Source organism: Protopterus annectens, chromosome 8.part1, assembly GCF_019279795.1.
Source record: "Protopterus annectens isolate FY-2018-M chromosome 8.part1, PAN1.0, whole genome shotgun sequence".
Classification (NCBI taxonomy): domain Eukaryota; kingdom Metazoa; phylum Chordata; order Ceratodontiformes; family Protopteridae; genus Protopterus; species Protopterus annectens.
Window position 1 is genome coordinate 509237125 of NC_056742.1, and position 18942 is coordinate 509256066.

The 18942-nt window shown below is 42.6% G+C and overlaps 1 long non-coding RNA gene across 1 annotated transcript in view; it reads right to left on the minus strand.

Annotated features, from left to right (window-relative positions):
• The window catches only part of LOC122810423, a 525638-nt gene extending 506877 nt beyond the window's left edge, over positions 1-18761 (minus strand). Inside the window, exon 1 of the long non-coding RNA XR_006366100.1 lies at positions 18373-18761. This is a non-coding gene — a long non-coding RNA (uncharacterized LOC122810423). The remainder of the gene's footprint in view (positions 1-18372) is intronic.
• Positions 18762-18942: the final 181 nt, after the last annotated feature.

Consider the following 18942-nt stretch of genomic DNA (forward strand, 5'->3'; position numbering starts at 1 on the left):
CACTCCTGCAGCGACAGTACCCTGGAGAGCATCTCCTAGCTCTTTCAGGAGGTCTCTCTGTAGTCCTGTAAAATGGGTCAAGTAGTTCAGTGATCACAGAGAAAAAGTCACTGAACTAAACATGCGCTTCCCATATCGATCCATGACCCTAGAATCTCTGTTAGGGGGATGGATAGTAAACATGCGCTTCCCATATCTATCCATGACCCTAGAATCTCTGTTAGGGGGATGGATAGTAAACATGCGCTTCCCATATCTATCCATGACCCTAGAATCTCTGTTAGGGGATGGATAGTAAACATGCGCCCCATATCTATCCCATGACCCTAGAATCTCTGTTACCATATCTATCCATGACCCTAGAATCTCTGTTAGGGGATGGATAGTAAACATGCGCTCCCATATCTATCCATGACCCTAGAATCTCTGTTAGGGGTGGATAGTAAACACCATATCTATCCATGACCCTAGAATCTCTGTTAGGGGGGTGGATAGTAAACATGCGCTTCCCATACCTGTCCATGACCCTAGAATCTCTGTTAGGGGGATGGATAGAATGGATGTCTCAGATACTTCCTTTTTGGTGGCTGCAGCCACCACCGTGGCATCCACAGGCACTCCTTTTGTCAAAAATGGCTTATCTACTGGGGCAGATATGAATTTGTTGGGTCTACGAGGGATGGGTTACATGGCCTCCGGTGACTCCCACGCCTTACAAGAGATCAGTTCCATGACATCGTCATAAGGAGGAGACACCCAAGAAGTGGAAGGTTGAGACCCAAAAGCCTTCAAGAGCACAGACTCATCCTCAGTAGGGGTCTTGGAATGCCAATCTCCCCTCTGACTAAAGATCTCTAGTATATCTGCAAAGGAAATATCCCCAGAGAGGGATCGAGGGGACCCTTCTGACTCATCTAAGTCTGTGTCAGATGTCAAAGACTCCTGTGGGGAGTCTAAGTGACTCCTCTTGCACAGTCTCTTCCTGGGCACCTCTTCAGTGGGAGGATCTGGGCAGGTCTCAGAAGAACAGGGGACACCCTGTGGGGGTACTTGAGGCTCGGGGTCTCTACGCTTAGAGGGGTCGGTAGATGCAGAAGTAGACACAGGAGCTTGAGGGGAGAGGGAAAGCTGAACAGATGCTAACATTGTCTTTGGAGACAAAACTCTCCTCATAGCATCAAAGGCACCACGGCTTCGATGAGAAGGAGTGGATGGACCAGAGAGCACCGTCCGATCCTCCCGCACCAAAACCCTGGGCTCCGAGCCTGAGGTAGGAGCCAAGCTCATCCGAGCTGAAGCCCCGAGAGGAAGAGTCGGCACCGACAAGTCAGTGCGACTATCCTCCCCAGACCCGAAGGGAGAGCGTCAGCTCTGAGAGCCTTTGGTTGGCACTGAGGACATCCGAGTAGATGGAGCCAATAACCCCATTGCGGGTATTGGCTCCAAGGGTTTGACCACCATCGATTCAACTTCCTTCAGCTCTGAGAGTCCAGTACAGCTCGGAGGAGGAGTAGACAAGTCCGGTTCCATGATCTTCAGCACCGACGAGCTGGTCGGGGCCGACAACAACTTGGCAAGTCCTGGTGCCTGTAAAAGCTTCTGCACTAGCCGATCCATGTCCAAATCTTAAAGTCTGAATGAGGACTTAGCAGAGTGTACCAAAGGTGCTGACTGGTGCAGAGGTGAAGAAGGAACTTCAGAGACCGGTTCCGGTACTGAGAGCTGGCTCTGAATCAAAGGTACACTCAGTTCCGATGACTGTGGAATCGATGATCCTCCTTCTGAAACTTTAGCCTTTTTGGAGACCTTATCTGATGACTTGGATTTTGAGGATTTGGAGGACATACTAGCACCTTCATGGCTATTCAAAACTTCCGAAAAAGATTGCTGTAGCAATCCCCTGTCTATAAGTTTCCTCCTTCTCTCCAAGAGGACTCTTGAAGAGAAGGTGTGACAAATGCTACATGTGTCTTGGAGGTGCTTGGCCCCCAGGCAGTAGACACAATGAATGTGTCTGTCAGTGACGGACATTTTCTGCCCACAATCTGGGCATTTTTTGAATCCCGATTTGGGATGGGATCTCTCCTTATCATCTGACATACTGAAGAGAAAAACAGTAAATTAGATTCACAAACAACTAAGCGCAAACTGGGCACTATCCACAAAAGTATTATTTATATATATATATATATATATATATATATATATATATATATATATATATATATATATATAATACAAATATGGGGCTAAGAGGCCCACAGAAAAAGCCTAACTACTAAAGGGATTAATAGTAGGAAAAGGGGGCTAAAGGCCCACACAAACTAAGAAGCCAACAAGGCCCTAATTCTTAACTATTTAAAATATCTAAACTATCTAAATATAATAGAACTAACACACACTAGATATATATATAACAAAAAGAAAACTTTTTAAAGACTTGCTGTTGATTTGTTTCTAAAATGGTCCGAGCTAGCTGGATCACCGAGATCTCTCTTGCCGCAGCAAACTAGATCTGAGGTAATTCCAGCAGTGCATTGTGGGATAAGGGGCTGGTTTCAAGCTACTGGCAAACCTTGAGCTTGCTATCGGCCGTGTCAGAGCCGAGGATCAGCTCCGAACCCATCAGTGAGAATAAACAGCGAGATTTAACAACTTCACATTCATACTTTGACTTTGGAAAGGGGTCCATTCCCATCATGGAATTAGAAACCCAAAAGATTTGGAGAAGTTAAAAAAGAGAAATTACTATATATTTCTTATTATTTAAAGGTGTCAAGTAAAAGATTGCTATTGAAGTATATTTGGGGGTGACTTCTGAGCATGTCCACTCTCTTTTTAGGAGATGTTTATAGTACCTGGAAATTCCTGGTTAATGATGAACAACTGTGCATACATAACTCTGTCTGCTTTGGTGGAAGTGACTCTAGTTTGATTATTATTGTTATTATTATTATTATTACTATTATTATTGTTATTATTAGTATTATTATTATTATTGTTGTTATTACTATTATTATTACTATTATTATTACTATTATTATTGTTATTATTATTGTTATTATTAGTATTATTATTATTATTATTATTATTATTGTTATTACTATTATTATCGTTACTGTTATTATTATTACTATTATTATTGTTATCATTATTATTGTTATTATTAGTATTATTATTGTTGTTATTACTATTATTATTATTATTATTATTATTATTATTACTATTATTATTATTATTATTATTATTATTACTATTATTGTGCTAATATTAGGCAGTTGAAATGTTTTGCATTGATGATGTCTGTTTATTTATGCTTATTAATTTTACAATGGTATAGCGGGGTAGTTTTGTTTGTAATTGGGGCATCTGTTAAACTATTTCTTGTTATGCAGATGTAGCTAAAGCAATCACAGAGAGGACAGAGAATGCAAGCTGTTCTGGTGCTTTGCAAATACAGGGACAAAATGTCTCACGACAGCAGATGTTGGACATTGTACTACTATTGCACCTCTGAAAAGTCTTTCTGGGATACCTGGATATGCATTCCATAGTGCTAAAAAACACATGGAGACTTAGTTACCAAACACCCATGTTGCCTCCAATATCTTTGCAAAGAGAAAATAGTTGATCTTCCACAGCAAGGTGGAATTTTTGCTGTCTCTCCCAAATCAGAGACTCATCTCTCATATGGAGTTTACTTTCCAGCACCAATGGATAGCATTTTCCAAATAGGATGATGTTTCTATAATTACATATCCCCTATCCTATTTTTAAAATGAGGACTTACACGCCAGTTTACCAGTGCAGAAATACTATCCCTAACCTCTAGATGATACCGAAAAGGTACGTTACCATGATAACTGAGAACAGCCTTGGCAAATGGTCATCCCCATCTCACCATTGCCAAGTCACTGAATGGTTTGCCATAATTTTCATGAGTCCATCCAAAGTCATTATCCACAGCCTTTCTAAATTCTGCCAAGCACAGACCTTTACTTTTGTTATATCCATAGCTCTTTATTTCTTACCTTTCTGGACTTTCAGTACCTGCCAGCCAAATCTAAAACGACAACTCCCAATACAAGCATCAAATAGAATACCTTTTTCTTCAGCTTAAATGCTTTTCACTCTGCTGTTGTCCACTTTTGTCCACATCTTTTTGCTGTTCTTCAACTACTGAGTTCTTGAACTGGATCCATTTAGACTCCACATTTTCAATTCTGTGTCAGTATATGGAAGAATTGTTTTGGAAGTAGGAGTTGAACTTATCCCTCAAACAAGCATCTGTACTGTCTCTCTCCCACCACTATTTGGTTTTCTGGGTCTGTCTGGCTAGCTACCTAACCATCTGACCCAACTCACTGGCAAGTGGCGATCACTTGACAATTTAGCACTTCACTTATAGGTTCATAGGTTCATAGGTAGGTACCAGGCTATCGGCCCTGGGGCCTACATAAGCCCAGCCAAAAAGGTACCCTGGCTTTTACCACCCAAGAAAATGATTTTCCTGTGCCACTGTCAAGCAGAGCCACAGACGTGATCCCCGGAGTGAATTTCTGATTTCCCATTCAATCATCAAGATTTTTCTTGAAGAGTGCTAATGAGGAGCTTTGTTTGATATAGATAGGTAGTTTATTCCAGAGTATGGGAAGTCTCTGGGATAGGAATCTATCCCTCCGGCATGTTCTGTTTATTGTGGTGACAAGGTTTAGGTCCCTAGAGCGTGTAGCTCAGAGGGATTGGGATTTCTTTAAGTGGAGCATGTCCAGCAGCTCTGGGTTTGACATAGCTTTGTATATTAGGCAGAGATCGCCTCTGAGTAGGCGATATGCGACAGAGTAAAGCTGGAGTTTTGGTCTGCGTAGGGCATCTGCTTGAGGCTGGTAATCCTCTTTGTGAGGTATTTCTGCGGCCTTTCCAGCTGTTGTAGATGTCTTGTGAGGTACATACCAAAAGGAGTGTTGTACTCTATAATGGGTCTAATGAGTGATGAGTAGAAAGGAACAATGACCTATTTTTTTCTGGATGAGAAACCTTTTGTGATGAGGTGTGCCATGTAGAAGGATTTCCTGACTACTGTGGTGATGTGATTATCAAAGGAGAGACTACTGTCCACCTGTGTCCCAAGGTCTCTTATCACACTTTCAGAGTTATGTATACTACCACCTATGTTGTAGTTCATGGGTACAGAGTTTTTACCAAAGGGGATGACAATGCACTTTTTGGCATTGAGCTTAAGGCCATGGCTTTGACACCAGGCATCTGTCTCAGTGAGGCCCTTTTGTAGGATGTCCACATCGTTAGGAGTTTCGATTATGGCTCCTAGTTTGCAGTCATCTGCAAACTTCATTAGCCAAAGACCTTCTGTGTTAGCTTGTACTTCAGAGAAGTAGATACCAAACAGGAGAGGACCCAGGACTGAACCCTGTGGTACTCCAATTGTCACTGGTCTGAAGTCGGATTTGGAGTCTGCTACTTTCACAGTGTGGGTTCTGTCAGTGAGCCAGTTGGCAACCCATCTTGTGACATAGGGATTTATACCTAGTTTAGTGAGTTTATCTATAATTCCAGAGTGGGGGATGGTGTTGAACGCCTTGGCAAGATCTAGATAGGCTGTGTGAACAACCTTACCCTCGTCTATGGCTTTGGTGACTGCTTCAAAGAAGTCTATAAGGTTTAGGAGACATGATCTGCCTTTTACAAACCCGAACTGGGTGGGGTCCAGAGTTTGGAGATCACCAATGTCTTTGTTTATAAGTTATCCTAAGTGTCTACAGTATATAATCACAGATTTGCTGACATGACTACAAAGTCAGTCATTGACCATTGACATAATGTGCTGCAGTACCAGTGCACTTATGTTCAGACATAATGTTCACCAATGACTAGCACAGAAAAACAAACAATTCACCATTTAGGCACAATCAAACAAATCACTGATTTCAGTGACACGCCAAGTATCTCTATCATTCCCGGTTCATTCAATAAAGTCTCCCAGGAGACCAGCAAGGTCAGGTGGTGGAAGCATTCATGATCTGCAAGAAGGATGAATGCACTGAAGAGCTGTTAAATGTAGGCACACAAACAAAAAACGAGTGTTTTCTTCTGCAACTTCCGATGCAAACTCCAACAACACTGCACCCAAAAAGGGGGACTGTAAGTATTCTCACACACCTACATAGGGCCTGTCTTGAAAGGCATCTCCACAATAGTGAAGAGGGGGGTTCCTCTCAGGAACTCTAGTTCCAAAACTAATGTGTGTGGAAGTAGGACCAGCTATATATAACCAATATTTTCAACCTCCTGACAAAGCTCTGGGTCCTCTAGCAATGGGATGACATTTCACATTCCAGCAGAAACTTCCCATTATCTAGTGCAGTGAACTTTTAGTTATGTACTCACCATAACTTCAGATGTTTGGGATCCATCTCGCCTACATTCTGACTGATGGGTTCGGAGCCAATCCCTCGGCTCCGACTCGGCACGCTTATGCCAAAGAGCGAAGTCTCTTATTGGCTGAGCTTACTATATCCCAGGATGCACCACTACCAGTCCCCCAGATCTAGTTTGTCCGCATACATGCACACATGCACGCACTGCTTATATAACATCGTCAGATGAAACAAGATAAAACAGTAGAACTCAAAACCGTTCAATCTCTTCTGATCTCCAAGGCAGGGGGAAGGAGGGTGGGTATTAGGAATGTAGGCGAGATGGATCCCAAACATCTGAAGTTATGGTGAGTACATAACTAAAAGATGTTATGTGATCCTATCTCGCCTACATTCTGACTGATGGGACAGCGTCCCTAGCACCTGAATCCTGGGTGGCTCACTGGAAAACACTCCTGAGTACCGTGGAACCAAATGATGCTCGCCCTTTAGATGCCACATCCAATTTATAGTGGGAAATGAAAGTGTGCGGATTGGACCAAGTAGCCGCAGCACAAATCTCCGATATAGCGAGCTTGGAATGAAAAGCTATAGAAGTCGCCATAGCTCTGGTAGAGTGAGCTTTGATAGATGTTGTAAGTTGCTTATTCAAGAAGAATAAGCCTGAGTTATACAATCTCTAATCCATTTGGAGATAGTAGCTTTTGTGATGGTTTTACCCAATTTATTGTCTGAGAAGGACACAAACAACTGGTCTGACTTACGAAATTGCTGAGTCCTGTCTAAATAGAAGCGCAATTGCCTGTGAACATCCAATTTATGGAGAGTGTATTCTGCTTCATTGGAGAATTTTGGGAAGAAAACTGGTAGCTCTAGAGATTGTTGGAGACAGAGATTAGAACAGACCTTTGGGACAAAGGATGGATTAGGCCTAAGTGATACTCTATCCTTGTGGAAAATCAAGTACGGTGGTTTAATAGACAGGGCTTGAAGCTCTGAAACTCTTCTTGCAGAAGTAATTGCAACTAAGAAGGCAGTTTTCCAAGACAGATATTTTAACTCACATGTAGCAGCCGGTTCGAAGGGGAAGATGTTAATGCACGAAGCACCAAATCAAGATCCCACGGAGGCGCAGGATGAAAAACTGGGGGTCTTAACAGGCCCGCACCTTTAATGAAAGTTTTGCATAGTCTGCTGCTCATCAATGGAGGATCCATGGATTCGTGGAATTTAGAGATAGCCGCTAGTTGGACTTTAATAGTAGAGACAGAAGATCCTTGATTAAACAGGGATGTTAAGAATTTCAAAACCTCTGGGATTGGAGCAGTGATAGGGTCTAAGTCCCTGAGTTGAGCCCAGATAGCAAACCTCTTCCACTTACTGAGGTACAATTTCTTAGTGGTGGGTTTGTGGGCTGAAGATAAAATGTGAATAACTTCCGGGTCTAATGTGTGACTTCTGACTAAAGTCGGAAGTGGAGGAGCCAAGCTGTCAACTTCAAGGAGTGAAGGGACTGATGCTGTCGTCCCGACTGATGAATTAGCAGATCCGGAGTTAGATCTAAAGTCCAAGGATCGTCCACCGCATGTTTCTTCAGGTAGGGAAACCATACCTGACGAGGCCAGTATGGAGCAATCAGTATCATTGTGGACCCCAATTGAGAAGCTTTTTGAATGACTTTGGAGAGAAGTGGAATCGGAGGAAAGGCATAAAGTAGCCCTGTTGGCCAAGGTTGTGCTATAGCATCCATAGCTGCTTCTCCTTGATGTGGAGTCAAGGAGAAGAACCTTTTGCACTTCGTGTTTAGTGGTGTTGCAAATAGGTCGCAGCACGGCGTCCCCCATCTCCTGAAAACCTGAGCTGCTACTGTTTCGTTTAGGGACCACTCATGAGGAGAGAGAATTGTTCTGCTTAATCTGTCTGCCAATATATTTGATTTCCCCAGAATGTGGGTCGCTACCAAGAAACGGCTGGTAGCTACAGCCCATTCCCACACCCTCATGGCCTCTCTGCAAAGGGGGTAAGACCTGGTCCCTCCTTGTTTGTTTAGATACCAGACCACCGACATGTTGTCTGTGTGGATGGTGATTATGCCCTGAGGGAGAAACTTGTGTAAGGCCTGTAGGGACAGATGTACAGCCCTCATCTCCAATACATTGATGTGGAGAAGAGTTTCGTCTGGAAGCCAGGAGCCCTGAACTAACCTGCCCAGACAATGCCCCCCCCCCACCCTGTCTGGGAGGCATCTGTCGTCAGGGTGACCACTGGAGAGGGAATAACAAAAGGACTTCCTTGATTTAGATTGGATGTCTGAAGCCACCAGCGAAGGTCCCGTTTGCATGTTTCTGTAATCATAATGGGATGATTGAGGGGAAGGTCCTGAAAGGACCATTGAGTTGACAATAGCCACTGAAGAATCCTCATGTGCAATCTTGCCAGAGGAACTAGAAGAACCGTGGCAGACATCGAACCTAAAACTTGTAGGACCATCCTGGCTGGGGCTTTGGATCTTGAAATCAGGGCTTGAACTTGGCCTTGTAAAGTTTGGATCCTTTCGGTAGGAAGAAAAGAGCGCATCAATTTTGAGTCTATCTCTGCTCCTATGAACCTTATGCGCTGAGAGGGCAGCAAGACAGACTTTGACCAATTGAATGTAATTCCCAGGGTAGCACCCAGGAGATGGTGGCTTTGAGGTTGTCCATTAGTAGATGCCTGGTGGTGGCAGTCAGGAGCCAGTCGTCCAGATAGGGAAACACTTGGAATCCAAGACTCCTCAGGTGAGCAGTCACTACTGCCAAACACTTGGTGAACACCCTGGGGCTGTGGTGAGACCAAAGGGCAGTGCACAAAATTGGAAATGACTGTCTCCCAGGCTGAAGCGCAGATACCTCCTGGACGCCTGATGTATCGGTATGTGATAATAGGCGTCCTTGAGGTCTATGGAGCACATCCAAACATCCTTCTCCAACAATGGGAGAATGGATTGTAACGTGACCATTCGGAATTTGGATTTCGTGACGGATTGGTTTAGTCTGCTGAGATCCAATATTGGTCTCAGGTCCCCTGTCTTTTGGCACTAAAAGAACCTCGAGTAATTTCAGGATCCGATCTGGTCTGTGGGGACCGGTTGGATGACTCCTTTTTCTAGCAGCTTTAAAGCTTCTGCGGCTGCAATTTCCCTTTGACTGGGTGGTGGGTCCGGGATTTTTGGACGGTGGGGTGAGCATGTGAATGGGATGGTGTAACCTCCGGCAATGATCCGAAGCACCCATCTGTCCTGAGTGATTGACTCCCAGGCTTTTAGGTGCTTGGCAAAATGGCACCCGACTGGCTCCAGAGCAGCACAGCCGGGCAATCCCTCATGAGGTGTGGGAGGCTGAAGAGCCACGAAAGGACTCGCGGTCTCCAGAATTGCGGGGCCCTCTGCCGCCTCTGGGACGGCGTCTCCCAGAAAAATTTCCCGTCCTCTGCCTCTGGAAGGGGAATCTTCCTGCTGTTGAGGAAAAAACTTACGTGATTTACGGAACCACATCTTCCCTCCTCCTTTAGCCTTGGGATAAGGCCGAAAGGGAGTGGAATAACGGGCACCTACGGCAGATAAAGTTTTTCCCTCTTGCTCACAGCGGTAAGGGTGTCTTTAACCTTAGGTCCAAACAAAGAGGACCCATCAAAGGGAGCGTCGGCGAAGGAAGACTTGAAGGCCTCCGCAACTGACACAAACGGAGCCAGGCTTGTCTCCGTGAGAGCCACGCCTGTGCCTGCCGCTCTACCGCCTTGCCGCATATGAAATGAGCCTCATGGACGAGTTAGAAATTGACATAAGGATAGCCAACTGAGAGCTAACCGACTGGGCTAGCTGCTCAGGTAGGTTACCCGAGAGGGAATCTGACAGCTCCTTGACCAGATCCCTCTGAAGCCTGGTAAAATGTGCCAAATAATTCAGGGACCTTAAAGTAAAGGCCGCTGAAGTCAGGGTGCGCTTCCCATACCGGTCCATGCTCCTAGACTCCTTATTAGGAGGATGGACGGACGTTGAAGCCTCTGCCACGTCCTGTTGTGTAGCAGATGCCACCACCATGGCATCTACAGCCACGCCTTTAGTCAGGAACTCCTTCTCGGGTGGGGCAGACAAAAATTTGTTAGGACGAGAAGGGACTGGTTCCACGGTATCTGGATGTTCCCACGCCCTCCGACAAACTAAATCCAGGAGCTCGAAGGGCGGAGACACCCAGGAGGCGGAGGGCTGAGCCCCAAAGGCCTTGAGGAGCACTGACTCATCAGCAGAGGGGGGTTTGGATATCCAGCCGCCTCGTTGTTTGAGGATCTCTAAGATGTCTGCAAATGAGACATCATCCGAGGACGACTTCGGGGACCCCTCCGCATCATCAAGATCAGTGTCAGATGTAATAGACCCGGGGGAGTCCACGTGCTTCCTCTTGCATGATCTCTTCCTTGGGGGTTCCTCTGAAGACAACTCCGAAGAACCCTCAGGAGGAGGGAACCCCAATGGGGGTAACCTCAGGCCCAGGGGCTCCGCTGCCTACGGACAGGGAACTGCCAAAGACCCAGTCTCCACGCCCAGGAAGGTGCCGGTAAAGCCGGAGAGATGGCCAAGAAGACTTGGCCAAGGCACTCCTCATAGCTCTGAAAGCCGGACCCCCAGAATCCTGGGAGTGACCGGTCCCCGGAGCCATGATAGCAGACGGAAGTCCCGCAGCCGGCACCGAGAGGGAGGCTCGAACCGATAGCATAGGTCCCGAAACATCACCCCCAGGTCCAGCCGAAGAAGTCCGTGTACCAAACTCGGACCCGAAGGCCGGGGTTGGAGTAAGGGTCGGAGCCGACCCTAAGATCTCCACCGGCTCCAACAGCACCTGCTCTGACGGAGCCAAAGCGGTCGGAGGAGGAATAGCAATGAGATGGGCATGGGCTATCGGCTCCGAAGCCAACTGGGTCGGAGCCGAAACAAATTTTTGAAAGACTGGGGACTGGAACAGTCTTTGGACCACCCTGTCTATATCCGAATCCGACATCCTCGATGACCTAGAGGATACTGAACGGGTTCGAGATGGCCTCTCCAACGGCCCCAAAGGGCTAGGGGACCGGCTCCGAGGCGACTCGATGACTATCGGCGCCGAAGGAATACCCACACTAGTTTCCATCGGTGCCGAGGAGGACTTCGGCGCCGAGGAGGAAGTGTCTGAGTGGGCAACCTTTGTCGGCTCCGAGACCAGTGGAGCCGTCGAAGGTGACCCGCCTCTCGATGCCCCAGCCATCGGCTCCGAAGCCAGAGGAGTCGAGACTGGTGGCATCGAGGCAGACGTTCGCCTCGGCTCCGAAGTCCTTGGAGCCGAAGGAGAAGCCTGCCTATGTCTTTTGGCGGTCGGATCCGACGGACTGGTCGGAGCCGACGCCCTTTTCTTTTTAGCTGGAGAAGGAGAGGATGCTAAAGCTTCTTCAAAGGAGGGTTTTATTAAGCCTTTAAGAATGAGTTTATTTTTCCTCTCCTGGAGGACCCTCGAGGAAAAAGCGTGACACACACTGCATGACTCTTGTAAATGTTTTGCACCCAAACAATAAACACAGAGAGAGTGGTCATCTGTGATTGACATTTTAAAATTACATTTGGTGCATTTTTTAAAGCCCGAAGGCCTAGGATTCTGAGACATTATAACAATAATGCAGTAATTCTCTGACAGCAAGAACAACACTATCCTAACTTGACTTTCTGACTTAACTGACACTACAAAATCAGTTTACAACTGCCGATTAGGTAAACAATCCGGTAACAACAATTAACTCAAGGGGATCTTAAAACCCCAAAGGTTTGAGAGGGGTTGACTGACCGGAAAGGCCCTACAGATGAAGGAGGCCTGAAATCAGAACCAACGCCCAATCACACTACAAGTTTTTCACTAAAAAACTCCAATCACACACAAAGGCACAGAGTAGCCGTTAAAACAGCTTTTTATGATAGGAACAGCAAATTTCTGACAGAAAAAAGTAAGTTAAATACTACTCAGCTCAGCCAGCTCGAGACCACGTCTTCGCTAGTTAGCGGCAAACGAGATCTGGGGGACTGGTAGTGGTGCATCCTGGGATATAGTAAGCTCAGCCAATAAGAGACTTCGCTCTTTGGCATAAGCGTGCCGAGTCGGAGCCGAGGGATCGGCTCCGAACCCATCAGTCAGAATGTAGGCGAGATAGGATCACATAACATCAACAGTTACTTTAAACTGGAAGAAAAGTGATCCAGTAGTGTAAATACGTGTGACAGGGCCTCTGTTTGAGAACCTTTGACAGTTGCTTATATGGTGAAAACTCTTAACCACTCAAAAAGTAATGTTCCATAGTATTACATTAGAAAGTCCTTTGGTAATGGAAGCTACTGGTGGTGGTGGTGGTATTAAACCAGTATTCTGGTGTCAAGTCTCTTTCCTTTTTCATTCAGTACCCAGTATTTATTCATTAATTTGTTAAACAGGGTGGATGACTTGGTCCAAGCACTCTTTCTACGCATGACCAAGCTACAGTGCTAGCTTAAAGAAATGAACACAAATTCCAAAATGCAATCTTAATTACAGATCTAGAAGTAGGGTTGTGCTTAATATACCTGATGGCTGGTAGTCGAACTTGTAGCTATTAAGTTCAGTTTTTTTCCTCCAACTTCTCACCTTCAGAAGCCTCCAAATATGTTTCATTTGTTGACCTCTGTCATCATAAAAAGTCAACATTTAGAAGAATACCCTACCTCAAGTCATGTAGTGCACAAATCGTTTTTGCAGATATTATTACTTCAATTCTATGATCTGTAATATTTCTGATACCTACTCCAAAAATCCACTTACCGGAGGATACCTTTGCTACTGACAGAGAACAGCTAAATAAAACTATAAAAATGAAATAAGATCAGTGTGCTGTGTATGTGTGTGTGGGAGGGGCGGGGCGGGGGACAGGCACAAAAATTCTGGACAAGGCCAAAAGTAATTAGGTGGGAAGCAAAGACCCAAACTCGGGGACAAACATTAAATATTGATCTTATAAACTTAGCTGCTAGAATAACATGTTTTGCATCAGCACGCATTGTCTAAAGGGTCTGAAGTCTGAAACTCAACTGATTGTCATCATTTAGTGACTTCAAGCCTCAATGATTTTCCGGAAAACCACGCATTTTATGAAGGGAAAATCAAATATATAAGGCAAACATCAGAACATTACAGGAAATTCTAAACATTTGAGAAGTATGGGGCTGGCGTACACCAACACGCACACACAAACATTTACAATATGTAACACAACATCAGCTAATATTTGCAAATACCAATATTTCCTAAAGTCCTTCCCCTATCTATATGAATTTTCTCCCTGTTATTCGGGTTTCTTCTACCCAAAACCATGTTGATTGACGGGATTATCTAAAGTATCCCTAGGTATTGAATTTACCCTTAATCTTGTGGACCACAAGTTGTGGTCCATATGGTGGCTGAAAAGTGTCTGCGATGACCACTTATCGGTTATCAAATGAATAAACTAAAATGATTATAAGGTTATATTATATGATACGTATTACTTGTTTACTAAGCAGATAGACGATTTGGTTTAAAAGCCCATTGTCAGTCATAGATAGGGTCATTACAACAAAAAATTAAAAGCAGCGAATGCAAACAACTCTAGAATAAATAGTTAACCGTTGCTGGGTATTGTACTGAAATAGGTAAGATGCAAAAAAAAAAAACGAATAAAAGACTAATAGTGTATTAGACTCCGAACGATTTGGTAGACTACGCACAGCTTTACAGATTTAACAATCATGTTTTAATATAACAACAAACCCAAGGGGTTCCCATACTCTGGAACAAACTATACCAAGCAAATCTCCTCATTGGCCCTCTTTACGAAAAATCAGGACGACTGGGTAGGAAATAAAAAATTCACCCCGTGGATCACTTCTGCGGCACTGCTCGACAGGGACAGAGGAAAATACTTTTCTTGGGTGACAAAAGCCAGGGAACCTTTTTGGCTAGGTTTATATAGGCTTTAGGACTGATAGCCTAGTACCTAGCTATGAACCTATGCACAAAGACCATCCAAACAAGTTCAAATATAGATAAACTAAACACGGCACCATACCTCTCAACCTGCAAGCACAAGATATCTGGACAAAGCAAAAAAAAAATAGTGTGGGGGGGGGGGATTGTGCCGAAATCAGGGGCAAATTTTAAATATAGCTCTATAACCTTAAAAATGTTAGTAGGATAGCAGGTTTCGTATAAGTATGCATTTTTTATGGCCGTGAAGTCTGAAATTCAAGTGTGTGTCACTGATTACGGCTTCAATCCACAATTATTTGCCAAAAAATCATAAATGTTATAAGGAACTGACCAAAAATATGAGGCAAATATATGAATATTTTGCGAAAATTTGTACAGCTGAGAAATATTAATGACGTTGATTACCTGGCTTCGTCGTTGTATATATATATTTTTTTAAATCCCTATTCTATTTTACGCTAATGATTATACTCATATAACTAATCCATTTTATGTGATTTATTTTTCCTACCACCATATTACCCGGAGACTGCCCCTGGTTCTGCAGAAAGTCCCTGATTTTTCCCAAACATTTTGTTTAATTTTTCTGCACAAAGCCAAAGTACAGACCGTCAGTAATACCAGAAATTGTAATTTCGTTCTTCTTACGATACAAAAAGTGCTTGTTCTTACAAAACATGTTCTATTAAACTTTTAGCGAGTTAGAGTAATACTGAAATTATTTCTGATTGTATGTCTTTGTTATTTTTGGCTTTGTCTACGATTCTTGAGAAAAGAAGTTGAGTGCTGCTTAGAGCAACTTAATAAGTACTTGAACAAGTGCAAAGCAAGAAACGATAAGCGACGTAACTTCTGTATTTTGGGGAGGTGCCTGTAAATTAACTCCCTACACACATACTTTACACATTTATGGCCACTGTGAATCTGACTAGACTTGTTATCAAAACAACAGCAAAACAATTTGTTAGGAATCGTATTTCGGTGTCAAGCTGCAACACTAACCATGCTGTTTCTTCTGTACTTGCTTCATTATTTAAGTGTGCTTTTGTGTTTGTATGTATTGGTTGTTCACCAATAAAGTACTCTGTGAAAAAAATGTATATTTCCGTACTTGAGAGGAGAAAAACTTGGTGTGGTTAGGTAATTTGCTGTGAATGGCTCAAATGTAGCTTTATTTGCGTATGTCAAGCCTGTATTTTCAGGCAGGTAATAGTCACGCTGCGAAAGAAACGGAAAACCGCGTCAGGCTGTATTTTTTTATGGGAAACTGAATACAAAATACTATGTTTCATTCGTTTACTACTTGGTAAAAAGGGTAAGTGGACTAGTCCACTGAACATTTTCAATCACGACACGTTCTCTTAGAGGCAACAAACAGTCCAAGTAAGCCTACCTTATTTATTATACTTCAAATATGATCAATTGGATTCGCATAATTACAGACTTTAGAACATTAATTTACATTTCTTATTCATTTTATAAAGTAGAACGCTTACAGTTTTGATAAATTTGAATAAAATAACGTTTTGATGTAATTTAATTAATTTACTTGGGCTGCAATACAATCTGTGGTACACGAAATTTGCTTGTTAAAGGTTTAAAATTTAATAGAATATAGCAGCACCTCCATACCTTTTAAGTATACCTCATTACGAGGAACGTCATTTGGAGTCTTAAAAAGCTCATGTTCCTCAAAGTTCCACATTGAAAGGGTCTGTCACACATTCAGTGATATATTTTTTTAACTATCTATTGTAAATAGAAATGAACCATATTAAATCATTAAAATATCTTTTTTATAACTAAAATCAACATAGTTTAACTATTCTATGACCTTGAAGTTGTTAGTATGCCATTAGTATGTGTCCACATTTTGCCCATTTGTTCCACATTATGATGGCTAGTGTTCCTCATTTTGGAGATGAGAAGTTGAGAGCTATGAGCACCTCTTCTGCTTCAGACTACATTGTCAAGTACATCATAAAAGCATTATGGTTGTTTGAACTATTGCTGTGTATTTTTGCTCATCCTCTATACGCTGTAAAAGTGTTGCACCGATCTACCTGCCCTGAAAACGTCATCAGCAAGGCAACTCAACAGTTATCGAAGTTATTTAGGGTAGCGTAATAAAATACAAAATATGACAGGCTTGATCTATGCTTTTAGTCAGCAAATACTACTGTTTAAGAAAGTATTCATTTTAGTGTAAATTATCTGCTTCATTTTGTGGATTTACACCAAGTTCCCAGCAGTTTAGATTTCAGAAGTGTGCTAGTCTGAGTTTTTCTGCAAGTAAAATGTATAATATAAAGGTGTTACTGACTTTCAGCACACACTCTCTCACACATACATACAAACTCGTTTAACTCTCTCTGTCTCTCTCTCTCTCTCTCTCTCTCACACACACACACACACACACACACACACACACACACATATTATGTGCCCCTTATTTTTCACAGTCGTTCCCGATTATGACTTCAAATTTTGATTTGTTAATCCTAACACTCCCCCCACCCCCCCCACCCCCAAAAAAAACTGGTGATTTTTGGAGAAACTGTGGTGAATTACAGTTAATAAATAATAGCAATATTATCTTCTGAAAAATAAATGATAATTCGTGTTCTCTTATTCTGGTGACCTCTCAAGTTGATAGTATTAATATTTTTTAAAATGTCGGTGACTGCCCTGCTTTTTTTATGCATCCCTAATTGCGGAGGTAAGAGCTATGAAGACACACACTCACACACACACACACACACACACACACACACACAAACACACACACACACACACACACACACGCACACAATGACGTGTTTAAACTATGTTATACAGCTTGCAGTTCCTGAGCTCAGATCTTCCAACCCCCAACGCTGAATCTGAAGCTTGTTCACTGAACTTGAAAAGCTCCAAATGGGTCACTATAAGCGATACATTAATATATTAAACTTACATTCAATACGCTTTACTTTGTGCTACAATTCGTCTTTTTTACCAGATACGTTTGTCTATGATTTGCAAGGGTCTTTCCCAAATGAAAATATGCATTGTTTAATTGTATGAGAAACTAACATAAGAAATGTAGAGTGGTAAGAAAAAAGGGTGGAAGAGAGTGAGGGTTGACATTAAGAAAAATGAAGGAGGCGGTAAAGAGGAAGTCAGTGAAAAACAAAAGAAGGACATATAAACCGACAAAATGGAAGAAAAAGAAAGAAAGAAAGAAAGAAAAAAGAAAGAAAGAAAGAAAGAAAGAAAGAAAGAAAGAAAGAAAGAAAGAAAGAAAGAAAATCGGTGAATTAAATAAATTACCAATAATGTTAGACTAGGTATGGGGAAATTATGGTTGTTTTGTGCGGACTAGTTCTAGGGTTACCACCTGTCCCACTTTGCAAGGGACAGTCCCTCTTTGGGCAGTTGTGTCCTGACAAAAAATTGTAAAAATGGCAAATGTCCTGAGATTTTAGGACAAAATTATTTCCTATATTTTATGTAATAGTTGCATAAAACAGTTATTTTGTATCTAAAATACCTAAATGTTATAAGAAACAGAATGAGCAACTAAAATGCTACAAGAATAAGCTTTTATTTAGGCAAAAAAGTTAAGTTCTAACCTTTGTACTGACTTGGGTATGTGTTGGCCTGTAAAATCTGATGTTTGTACCAAAAATGTCCCACTTTGGCCATTTGAAAAGGTGGCAACCCTAACTAGTTCCAGTGTATGAGAGGGAAGGAATAGCTTTGCAAATTAAGTAGTACACCGAGTTGGGTGTCCTATTGAGTTTCCAGTTGGGTAAAAATTAAACCTACGAGCATACCTACTAATTACTTAAAGAAGTCTACTCTCCTTTGAAGTGTATGTCAAACAAATTGGGAGGAAGTTTTTTTCTCTAAAAAGTTATATAGAAAGAATGTGAGGAACTTACCTTTCATTTGTGAAATGTATGTCTGCTAAAAGAATATAAAACAATTCGAAGGGCCAGTTCTGTGTCATTCACTGCTCCCCCTGTCTCTGCAGCTTTCCAAAGAAGTTGAAGCAGGGCATCCGCAGAGTGTCTGCAAATCAGAAAGTCTGGGCACAGCTTCTTACTAGTATCATCAGCGGTTATTTATATAACAACAATCTAAACAATCAGTGGATAGGCTAAGTGACTATTTTAAATTTAACAGAAAGGGGCATTCTGAGAACAAGCAGGAGCTTTGGTTGATTTTTATTTAAATAAGCCAGTGAAATATGTTTATCTTCTCATATATAAACATCCTGCCCGTGTTCCAGTCTGTCTTGCAAAGAAGGCAGAACCTGGAATTAAAAGACAAAAGAAAGAAAGAAGGAAATCCGCCATTATTCAGCTAAGTATGACAAGAAAACTGCTGACTATTGTAAAATGTGTGCACCAATATACTGAGGACGCATTTAATCGTTCAAAGTTGGTACTCTGCATCTTATAAATATATAGTTAGATTTCGCCGCTCACACACACACACACACACACACA